Consider the following 11,972-nt stretch of genomic DNA (forward strand, 5'->3'; position numbering starts at 1 on the left):
TTTATGATGCATAGACTCGCTAATGAGACGGGGTACGGTAGCCTGTTAAACATCAAACCAATCACCAGCATGTGGATATCAACCCAGTGGGTGTGGTTCAGCACAGTTAAAGAGTGGCCCTTTAAAAAACGATTCCTTCCCACTCACTGTTTGGTAGAAGCTGTTGCAGTGAAGGAGAACTGGAAGCTTTCGACTGGGTTTTATTTCCAAACCGACAGCTTGTGGGCGATGCATGTGCTGTTCTGTTGTAGGGGATTAACACGTGCATACATGCATGTTCAACTGGCTACATGCATACAATATGATTTCTATGTATGACAACATGAAAGAACTGGCATGTTGGATCTTCGTATTACTTTTACATTTAGCAGACGAGTGTTTTATCCAAAGAGACTTTCAATAAGAACATTTGTCAGAAGAAAGAGAAACGACAATATATCGCTGTCGGTACAGTAAGGATGTTCATAGAACCAAGTGCCAAGCACTAACAATCGCTAGGTATACAACAAAGATAGCAAGTACTATTTTTAATGGAAAGGATGCACAACATATAACAAGTATAAGGTGTGTGTATTGGGGCAAAGCTAAGTACAAAATGCTAAATAAGCCTCGTCTATAAACACTGATGTTTTAATATCAGAAACTCTACCATGGCCCAAAAGCAGGTCCCAAACGTCAAACTGCAGGTCAGAGAATATCGTGTTCTCAGAAAACCGTTTAACAACACTGAGAACCAATCAAAAGATTGATGTTGAATTCTCACGCCACCATTTTAGCCTCCAGGCCTTTTCTATGTTTCCCAAACAGAGCTTGGCCAAGGATACACACAATTAATTTACACATTACAGTTTTAACACCAATGAAACAACGTGTGGGCCTGAACGTTGGCCAACCAAACTGAAAAACAAGGCGGCCATATTTCTCGCTGGCCGTAACCGACACCAACGCGTCTGCGCGGCTCTGTAGAAAGCAAGCGGACCTCACACCACAGTGCTGTTTACCACTAACCGCTGGAGGTGAAACCACCATTAACAACGCTGGAAGCGCAAGACATGTTTTATACTGCTAATAAATGCTAATTCACAGCGCTAACACACTCGTCTCTCGTGCGAAACATCAACAACTCTGTACGGGGGTTTCAGCGCGGCATGCCGCAGGGCGTTTTGATGAAAAACCCTGAAATGTATAAATGTTTTTATGGTTCACCATTAGTTCGAATGTGTTGGCTGTAACGATCCAGCGATAAAGTTTTATGTTCAATGAAACGGTGAGGGCTGTCCCAGTGTTGTGTGGGAGGTCAGGCTGTGTCAGTAACCTACTGAACACCCTTGTGGTGTTCGTTGTTTAATAACTTGTTTCATGGTTTTGTTTATTCTAGGGAGTAAACTCAAGATCTCGAGCTCCCTCGACCGTATCTCCATCTCGCTCTCACTCCACTGAACCATCTGCATTGCTTTCTCTACCTCCATCACCCATCTGTCATTCTCTCACTGTCTCCCTCTGACTGTCCCTCCATCGCTCTCTCTCTCTCTGACTGGCTCCATCTCTCTCCCTCTCTCTCTCTCTGACTGTCCCTCCATTTCTCTCTATATCTCTTTATTTCTCTCTTCCTCACACTCTCTCTCCTGTCTCTCTCTCTGACTGTCTCTCAATTTCTCTCTCTATATCTCTTTATTTCTCTCTTCCTCACACTCTCTCTCCTCTCTCTGACTATCCCTCCATCTTTTTCTCTTCTCCAAACTCTCCGCTATCACTCTCTTCCACCCCCACTCTCCATCTCTCCCCCTCCCCCTGTCTCCCCCTCCCTCCCTCTCTCTCCCTCCCTCGATCACCCTGCAGGCTGTGTAGGTGGGGGCTCCTGTTAGGCTCATCGTATCCAACTCGTTGAACACGGGGGCCAGCCAGCCCCACCCCCCCATGCCACGCCCACATGATGATGACTTTACAACGTGACAACAAAAAAAAACGCTTCGGCGCGCCAATGGACTCCAACCAAGGGAAACAAGCATGTGCTGCACGTACACGCACACACACACACACACCGTACGAGAGCTACCCTGGCTGAGGTTAGACGACCGACACGCGTGTACAGATGCGTGCGTCGGAAAAGGTGTAGGTGTATCCGTGTGTGTGTATTTCTGTCAGCGAGAGCCTTTTCTAACTGTATACTGTAGTGTGTGTGTGTGTGTGTGTGTGTGTGTGTGTGTGTGTGTGTGTGTGTGTGTGTGTGTGTGTGTGTGTGTGTGTGTGTGTGTGTGTGTGTAGGAAGTGCGCTGGTAGGATGAGTTTCCTTCCTCGGGGGAAAAAGGGTTCCACCCTCTGATGAGCGTAACAGAATTATGGGATAGAACAGGAAAGCCTGTGTGTGTGTGTGTGTGTGTGTTTGTGTTTCACCATATTTATCTATGTATACATCTTCCCATTTGCCTGTCTGCGATATATCCGTCCGGCTGTCTGTATGACTTTGATCTCTGTCGGTGTCTGTCTGTCCGTCTGTCTACATCTGTCGTCTGTCTTCTCAATTATCTCCTCATGCTTCTCATCAACTATATGACTAGGAAGTACTTCAGCGCCCGGTTGTATGTGAGTATTAACTCTTATGGTGGTTGATACTCGTCGGCCATTGACAAGTTCAAGTTCCCACAAAAAGTCGGGACCAATGGAACAATTAAAGACACAATTATTGAATGGAGGTGTTTTTCATATATTTGCGGCCTCCACACCTCCAGACCCCACACCTGGCCACGTCTCCACCTCTCCAAACCTGAACACCAGACACACCCATCTGTCCCCACCTTTGGACCGCTGCCCTGTTAGATCAGCTAAAGGGTCTTTCAATGTGTCTCCACATCCGCTGACCCGGAGCTTAGCCACTCTTATGCGGTTCGCTCATACCCAGATCCTCCCTGGATCCCCAACCCCGATGGAGGGGGACACAGGGGCCCGGGCCCAGTGAGCAGAGGGGCTTGGGGGGGGAGGTCAACCTCCTTTCTGGCCCCCCCCTTGGTTGAACTTGACCCCTGCCAAACACATGGGCCGTGTGTGCGCGGCGCAGGCATCCAATAACAACCGCCTTCTACAAAAGCTTGAGGATTTCTGGGTTTAGCTCGAAACACACACTGTCGATCGTGAGACGAAAAAGACCCTGCGGCCCCACCGCTACGGTACTAATACTATTATTAGCCAAAGGAACTTTAACATTAAGAAGCAGATGAGGGGTGAGGCTTATTGCTCAAGGGTGGCGATAGTGTGATGGGGGGGGGGGAGCCAGCCACTACACTCCATCCTGAGCCACTGAAGCTGGTGCAGACATCTCAGCCGTCCACAATGTTTACACTGAAAACAACCATTTCCTGTGTCAAACTTAACATGGCCTCGGTGGGAAGGCGCAGCCAACTCGGCCTTTTTTTCAAAAGCCTACTTAAAAGGAAAATGTGCTTCCAGGTTTTAACTGCTGCTGTTCAGCAGTGTTTTCTAAATAGTGGCTGGGTTGTTAAATTGAAAACCTGCTAGCAAAGCACTACTAACTGAATTCAAGCCTTCACTGCTGTGATGTTGTAGCCAATCTGCTATCTCCTGCACTACATCGTCAGTATGAATGCTAACACATTAGTGCATGCCCGGTAAGCCGTTAGCACGCGCGGTAAATCGTTAGCACGCGCCTTAAATCGCCAGTGCGTACACGCTAAATCGAGATCGCATCCATGCTAAATCGTAAGCAAATACACGCTAACTCGTTACAACGCGAGCTAAATTGTTAGCGCATGGACGCTAAATCGCTAGCTCGGACGCTGAATCTACGACACGTCGTCCTTTCGATTGTTCAGGTGCGCGCTGAATCTCAGCGGGTTTGGGGGCCGGGGCCAGGATGAACCCAGTGCCCAGCGCTGGGAGGAGAGTCGTCAGCAGACTGTCAAGTCATCAGACGGCGGGAGGAAATGGCGAGGAGCGCGCCGTCAGCATGGCCCGGGCCCCGCTGACGGAAGATTGATTTATCGGAGCACCGTGACTGGGCAGAGGGAGAACCGAAGGAGAATGGACTGGCTTCCCTCCTGTGTGCGTGTGTGTGTGTGTGTGTGTGTGTGTGTGTGTGTGTGTGTGTGTGTGTGTGTGTGTGTGCGCAAATTTGTGTCTGTGTGTGTGTGCACTTGTGTGTGCTTTTGCATACGTGTGTGCTTGTTTGTGTGGGTGCATGCGTGCATATTTGTGCAAGTTCGTGTTGGTGTGCATACATGCGTGCTTGTGTGTGCGTGCCTGTGTGTGCCTTGCTTTTGCATATGTGTGCGCTTGTTTGTGTGTGTGTATGTGTCTGTGTGCATCTGTATGTGTGCTTGCATATGCGTGTGTTTGCATAAGTGTGGGTGCGTGCATGTGTTTTCGTGCATGTGTGCGTAGGTGCGTGCGCGTTTGTGCGTGCATGTATGCGTGCATTTGTGTGCCTGTGTGCATCCGTACGTGTGTGTGTGTGAAGCCTGGGAGCGTGTGTTAACCACCAGAACCGGGTTCACTCTGCGCTCTCTTGAAGCCTCCGAGGGAAGTCAAAAACCCACAGGCTTCTGACCCACTGACCAGAGAGTCCCAGCCAACTTCCTGGCTGATTCCCCCCCCCCCCTTGGCCCCCTGGCCCTGGGCCCCTGACAGAACAAGGGCCCCCCCTGGCCCGTGGCCCCTGACAGAACAAGGGCCTCCTGGCCCTGGGCCCCTGACAGAACAAGGGCCCCCCCTGGCCCTGGGCCCCTGACAGAGCAAGGGCCCCCCCTGGCCTGTGGCCCCTGACAGAACAAGGGCCTCCTGGCCCTGGGCCCCTGACAGAGCAAGGGCCCCCTGGCCCGTGGCCCCTGACAGAACAAGGGCCTCCTGGCCCTGTGGCCCCACAAGTGAGTGGAGGAGGCAGATGGACGGCGAGGCTGACTCTCAATCCATCCCGCCCGGGGGTCCTCCCATTGATTGGGGCCACACATGACTTCCAACCTGGGCCCTCCTCTAGAGGGGCCCCCTCTGCACATCTCCTCTGTGGAGACTCTAGGGCCCTCTCCGCAGGGGCCTTCACTGCATGAGCACTAAAATCTCCACAGAGGGCCCCTGTGGGGGCCCGCTTGTATTTGCATTACGCGTTTTAAATTAAATATTGCATGTCTTCCTTTACAAGTCAGGATGAGAGTGGCACGGAAACGAAGTTCATCTGATGAAAAACAAGGCGGCGGTACGATCTGCTTATGCCCCCCCCACCCGCAGGCACTCCGAGGGCCCCCAGAGCACGTACACGCCAAGAAAAAGACCCCTAAGCAGGCCCCTCCACAAGAAGGAGCTCTCACGTTGCCTGAGACTTATAAGGACACAGATGGGGAGGGGGGTGGTCAAAGTCCCGCAGGTTAATTTCCTCAACTTAGCGACTGCGACCGACATCAAACGGCTCGTCTTTCACCGCGGCTAAGCCGCCGACCTCTGAAGTACGGCCTTCCAGGACCCGGGTCCAGGTCCCGGCTGGCTTTGAAGTATCGCAAGGGGAAAGGCAAATGTCATCCGTGGAACCTTATCTCAAGACCAGGAGGAGGAGATGAAGAGTTGGGGGGGGGGAAGAGAGGGAGAAAGACAATTACGGTGGAGGGAGATAAGCGCATCGAATGGACGGTAATTTTCCAATGAGGGATCGACTCCAGTGTTCGCATGGGGGTCTGGTTTCAAAAGAACGACCCTAAACCCCCCCGCCCCCTTCCTGAGATAAACTTAACAACCGCTCCATTGAGACGAGGGAGGGGTACGCAGGGGGGAGGGGTCATGGGCGTTTCTGTCAAGTCACTGCCTCGTAACTACTTCCTCTGCCATTGTGATGGACTTCCTTTGTTCTGACGGCCCTAATGCCTGACTTCCTGTTCGGCTCCCTTACTTCCTGTACGCCACACACACACACTTCCCCCACACACACTACCCATCCTAGAGCGGACACGGAGCGTTCTGTTTGGCCCGCAGAAGGTTCGGGCCAATCACAGCCTTGCGTCAGAGATGGCCCACATATTGCGAGGCCGTCGGCGCGGAGGTTGGCTTCCCGCTCAGACGTGACGCACCGGACGCCGTTTCCTGCGGGCGAAGACGCGGAGGAAGAGAAAAGCGACGAGTCATCAAGTGTGAGGGGGTGGGTGGGGTGGGGGGGGGGGAGTTTGCGGTATGAATGGGGGGTAGACGACAGGCTGCTTCCTCAGTGTGGGATATAGGTCTGTTCCCACACACACACACACACACACACACAAACACACACACACACTGTCACCAGTCATGACGACACCTTCTGTGTGGCTTTTCTCATTTCCTCGAGTGGACGTGGAGGATTAGAAAAACACCAGACACCGCAGAGCTGACCGGATGGCGCGATGGGAACGATGGGAACACTGGGAACGCTTTCCAATAAGGATACATCATTAACCCTTAATTAACATCAGTTCACGCCGTGATAAGAGAGGTGTACGGTATAAATGGTATAGAAAGTACACCGGTGTGAATTTGCGCTACGGTATGGATTTGGACGTTACCTGGTGAGTCCGGTGTGGTTGGTAGACAGTGTTGTGTTTAACGCGTTATAAAGTGAGTAACAAGTGAATACAGTTGCGTAACTACTTTTTCATGTGAAAAGTAATGTTCGCGCAACTACGGAAAATATGGAAACGAAACGTAGTTCCTTTGTCAATTCGGCGCAACGTTACTTTTCCCAGGGACAGATTTGACAGCGATACTGCCTTCTCAGGCAGTATGCTATTGCGCTAGCACGCAGACGCGCTTGCTGCGTGCCTGCGTGCTTGCGCAATAGTCCTTGAGACAGACGCTGGTGGCGTGAAGCTGTCTCTGCATCTCAGACATCGCTTCCGTAGGCGTTTTCCAAAGCCAGTTTTCCAAAGCCTCCGAGGAAGTCAAAAACCCACAGGCTTCTGACCCACTGACCGGAGAGTCCCGGTCAACTTCCTGGCTGATCCCCCCCACAGCCCCCCTTTATATTAAAAGTTGAATATAAAATTAACATACCGTAATATAATTCCGTTACCGTCTACGCCTCAAATCATACTGTGATATACATTTTAGTCCATACCATACAGCCCTATGTGATAAGCATTCAACAAGTTAATTATTCATGTATACTTTATTTAATAGGCGAGAGGTCGTATCAAGCCTATCTTTCTAAACCTAACCATAAAACTAACCCCGCTAAATAACAACCAACTATGCTTTTCTATATAATAATGTATATTCCTGCATTTACTAATTAATTAATGCAGTATTATTGTTAATGCAACCAAACATTTCCAAGAGACTATACAATTACTGACAATGGACCAGATGTGACTTCCATGTGATTTCAATAGATCCAAGGCAAGAACAAGACTAAGATGAACAACCCTTGGGAGGGGGGGGGGGGGAGAGGAGAGGAGAGAACGAGGGGGGTAGGGAAGCGAGAGAGGGAGGTGGGGGAGGAGGAGGGGAGGGATAGTCCACAGGGCAGCCCCTCGGACCAAAAGGCCTGAAACGGTCACCCTGTCTGCACCAGTGTCTGAACTCCGCCGACGTCACAATGAAAACGGAGACAAGGCCCCAAACCACGGGCACAGGCGTTTTGAAGACGTTTAGGAGCGTTCGGGTGGGTAAAAAAACGACTCCCAGGAATCTTCGGAATTCAATGTGGAACATTTTGAGGGCAAACTGAAGAACATAAGTCGTTATGTTCGCCGCAGCATGTTCTGTGTAACGTAAAAGCACATCCTGACCGTTAATGCTGAGGACTGCTCTCTAATCCACACCAGTGGATCTATAAAGACCCGGGCTCTTATAAAATCACAGACATGCCCTGACCGAATTGTCAAAGACATCTATATAAGTCGGACAAAGTCTGTTTTACAGACTTGTGCAACCGATTGTGTGCGGCGTCTTACGAGTGAAGTTCCAGCAGTGAAACTGCTGGGAAGCTGGAAACACGACATGAATTACCGTTCATACTCAGCGGGGAGATGATATGTCTCTGCACGATGTGGACAGGAGGCTTTAAGGTCAACTGAAAAGTGGCAAACCTTCTGAAAGACGCCATCGTTCAAACGGCGTAAAACTAATAGTATATCTACAGCCATTTAATGGTTAAATACTGTAAATGTTAGTTGGAGTACTTCTGCTTAGAACAGGGTTCGAAAAAAAAAAGGATTAAATAGCTAGAGCATCAAGCAATTTCCAATTTTTCGAACAAAAATCAGCCATCATCAGCAGATTATTATCATCGAACGTCGCTGATTCTGAACTCGCTGCGCCGCTGTGGAGTTTGACGATTTATGTCTAACACGCGAGTATCTCACAGCCCCAATACACCCCCACCACCACCCTCCGATAGAGGTCAGTCAGCGCAACCCCGGCTTTTCCCGACTCAGCAGATGTGCTCCCCTTATCAGCACGCCGCTGGAACACTAACAGCGTAGTCATGATGACGGGTGATTTCACATCTGCGCCGACAATAACAGTTGGGAGTATTTGGCAGGGTCTGCCGTGTGCGCTCGTAGAGGTGATGATGACTTCTCGGCGTGGGGGGGCAATACTCCCAAGGATCCACGTTGATCGTCTCCGGGTGTCGACAGCGTCACGTTGTTGCCAGGACAACAGGCTTCTTGGCGGCGACGGAGGACCGGGAAGTTCGGTTCTCGGGCCTCATGACCTCAGTATCGGTACAGCTTATCTTACACGTTTGCAGGTGTGCGCGCACCACGCAGGCACACACACATACACACACACACACACACACACACACGATTTGATGCTAAGTCCTGCTGCAACAGTTTATTGACGCTTGCTGATGCTGATGTTGCCACGTTTCCGTGGCCACGTTTCCGTGGCAACAAGCATCAATAAACTGCTGACTCACCCTAGGGCGTCTAAATTGAGAAAAGGCCTCCTCAAATGATGGAGAATATAGGTAGTATGAAAGCACTTCATGCAGAACTTACACAGAAAAGGTGCCTAACAAAGAAGCTGCATGAATAGGCATCAAGGTTAAAGCTAGTGAAAGTAAACAACTCTTTTGTTCACAATATTACAATTCCGAAAAAAAAAAATTCGGAATAATATTCCGAAAAATCTCAGTAGATCTGCCCATGTTGTTTAGACACTGTCATCTGCTTACGTGGACTGCTTAGTTATGTATTTCGTATGTGTGTGTTTCTTTCATTAATGTACATTTGAATGCGGAGGATGTGAGGTCACAGGGTTTCCTGTGTGGTGTAATTCAAGTCCTGGATCCCCGGGACAGGAAATACAATCACAGCCCCCAGATTGACAATCAATGGTGGGGTAATTACCCGCCATGGCCGTGGCCCACGAGGCCGGCAGCAGTCGAGAGAAATATGATGATACGAATCACAGACAACACACACATGAGGCCGCACCAGTGAACACAACCCAAAACACACACACACATGCAGGCGCACGCATACACACGCATGAGGCCGCACCAGTGAACACAACCCAACAAACACACACACATGCAGACGCATGCATACACACACAAGGCCGAACCAGTTAACACAACCCAAAAAACACACACACACGAAGGTGAGGCCAACCGAGTGAACGCAACCCAAAAAACGCACACACACACACACACACACACACACACACACACACACACATGAACGCACGCAAACAAACATGCATAAGTCCAAATTAGTGTAAACAAACCAAAAAACACACGCACACACACACGCACAAAGATGCATGAGGCCGAACGAGTGAACACAACCCAAAAAACACACACACACTCACATTCATCAGGCCCACACAAACACACATGTACAGACACACACGCCTTCACGTACACAAGCACGCACAGACACACACACGGATGCATGCACACACACACAAACGCACACATGCAGACACACAGAAACACACGCACACAAATTGGCAGGCAAAAGGCGCACACAAGCAAAGAACCACACACACAAACCCTTACCTCCGCACACACCCACACACACAAGGGGACTGTAATCCTAAATGATTATGAATAAGTCCGCCCTCATACACACACACTCACGTGTGCGTCACGTTTACACACCCAAATTTGTACATTATCACAAAGGAAGCAACCCCACCTTCACACTCACAGACGCAGTCATGTACAAACACACACACACACACGCGCGTTCACACACACACACACACAGGTCAAAAATCGATGGCGCACATCCTCAGATGAAAGAGCATGGGGAAGGGAAAGAGAGAGGTAAAGGGAGGGAGGGAGGGAGGGAGGGAGGGGGGAGAGAGAGAGAGAGAGAGAGAGAGAGATGATGAGAGCAACAGCTGACACGGCCATCCCTCTTTTGGCAGAAGAAACACATCCCCACACACACACCAAAGACCACGCACGGATTTGAACTCACAGCGAACGCGTCACACAGTCACACACACCAGGGACCTGGCCTCTGGTGAAGGTCATTCGGTGGACAGAGGTCACGCTGACCCTAGCACGAAGCCACGGGCGTTTCTCCATCCCTCTCTCTCTTCCTCCCTCTCCCTCCCTCCCTCCCTCCCCCCAGGACCCTGTCAACGTGTTCCCTCAGGCCAGGGTCCGCCTCCGCCCTTACCTGAGCCAGGCAGCGCCTACAGCCCAGGATGGGGCCAGCAGCCCGCGGCGGACGGTGGAGGAGTTGCTCCATGCAGGGGTAGACCCTGGATGGAGCAACGACGGAGATTTGGAAAAGAGGGGGATGGATGGATGGAGAGTCTCTCTCTCTCTCTCCCCCTCTCTCTCTCTCTCTCTCTCTCCCTCCCTCTCTCTCTCTCTCTCCCTCTCTCCCCCCTCTCTCTCTCTCTCTCCCCTCTCCTCCCTCTCTCTCTCTCTCTCCCTCTCTCTCTCTCTCTCCCTCTCCCCCTCTCTCTCTCTCTCCCCCTCTCCTCCCTCTCTCTCTCTCTCCCTCTCTCTCTCCCCCCCTCTCTCTCTCTCCCTCCCCCTCCCTCCCCCTCCTCACCCGTTCCTGTGGTTTTACGGTCTACTCACTCAGAGCAGACTTTCATCTGTTCCTTTCGCCGGGGTGGTGGAGGTAGTGAAGGAGTGAATTAGAAATAGAAGTTGGAGGTGGTGGAGGAGGAGGTGGGGAAAGTTCCCTCCCTGACATGGGGGGGGGGGGGGGGGGGGGGGGGGGATCGTTGGTCTCCCGCAAACTCTGGGGTGATTTTAACGCCCTTAGGGGAACCAATGGGAGCTGGCTACCCGCGCTGGCTAACATAGTAGCGCTTTAGAACAAGAACACACTCAGGGTATCGACCCCGTTGCCATGGAGACGTATGGGAGCTGCTCAGCCCAGGGTTGGCTCGGAGGTTCGACATGTTGTTCAACATTCGACTTTCCCAATGCTTCTCCATTGTGGCGGTAAATTGTAAAAATCATTTTCTGGATGTTTTGAAATGCTATTCGGTGAAGTGTTCTTATATACGTGGAATAATAATCTTTGGAATAGTTTAATCCACGGCAACTGCTTCGGTAGGTGACCAAAAATGACACATTTTGAAAAGTATGGCTCAGGCCTAGAGGAGACTTAGAGGATACACATTCAACAAGACAAGCTTACATTCACACAGATTTATCACCGGTTATATGTTCCAAAATGGCAGCGCGGAGTACCACACTTGACATCTAATAGATCTTGGGAAGTGACCGCCCATATATGGCCATGGAACCAGACTCCACTCGCATTAAAAGCTACCAGAGACTCTGAGCAGGAATGGCCGTTAGCTAGCTCTTAGCCAAATTTGGAATTCGACTTTATGACCGTTACGGAAACGGCTCGATTCTAAGGGACAGGGGAGCAGGTTCAGTTTGGAAGGCTTCGCCTTAGCCAGACACCTGTGACGGAGATAACTATGTGGACCAAACTACATTTTCAAACAGAGATCTGATCAATGGCACATTTTAGATCAGGCCATTAGCTAGCAGTTAGCCAAATTTGGAATTC

Source organism: Pollachius pollachius, assembly GCF_949987615.1.
Source record: "Pollachius pollachius genome assembly, chromosome: 4".
NCBI lineage: Eukaryota > Metazoa > Chordata > Actinopteri > Gadiformes > Gadidae > Pollachius > Pollachius pollachius.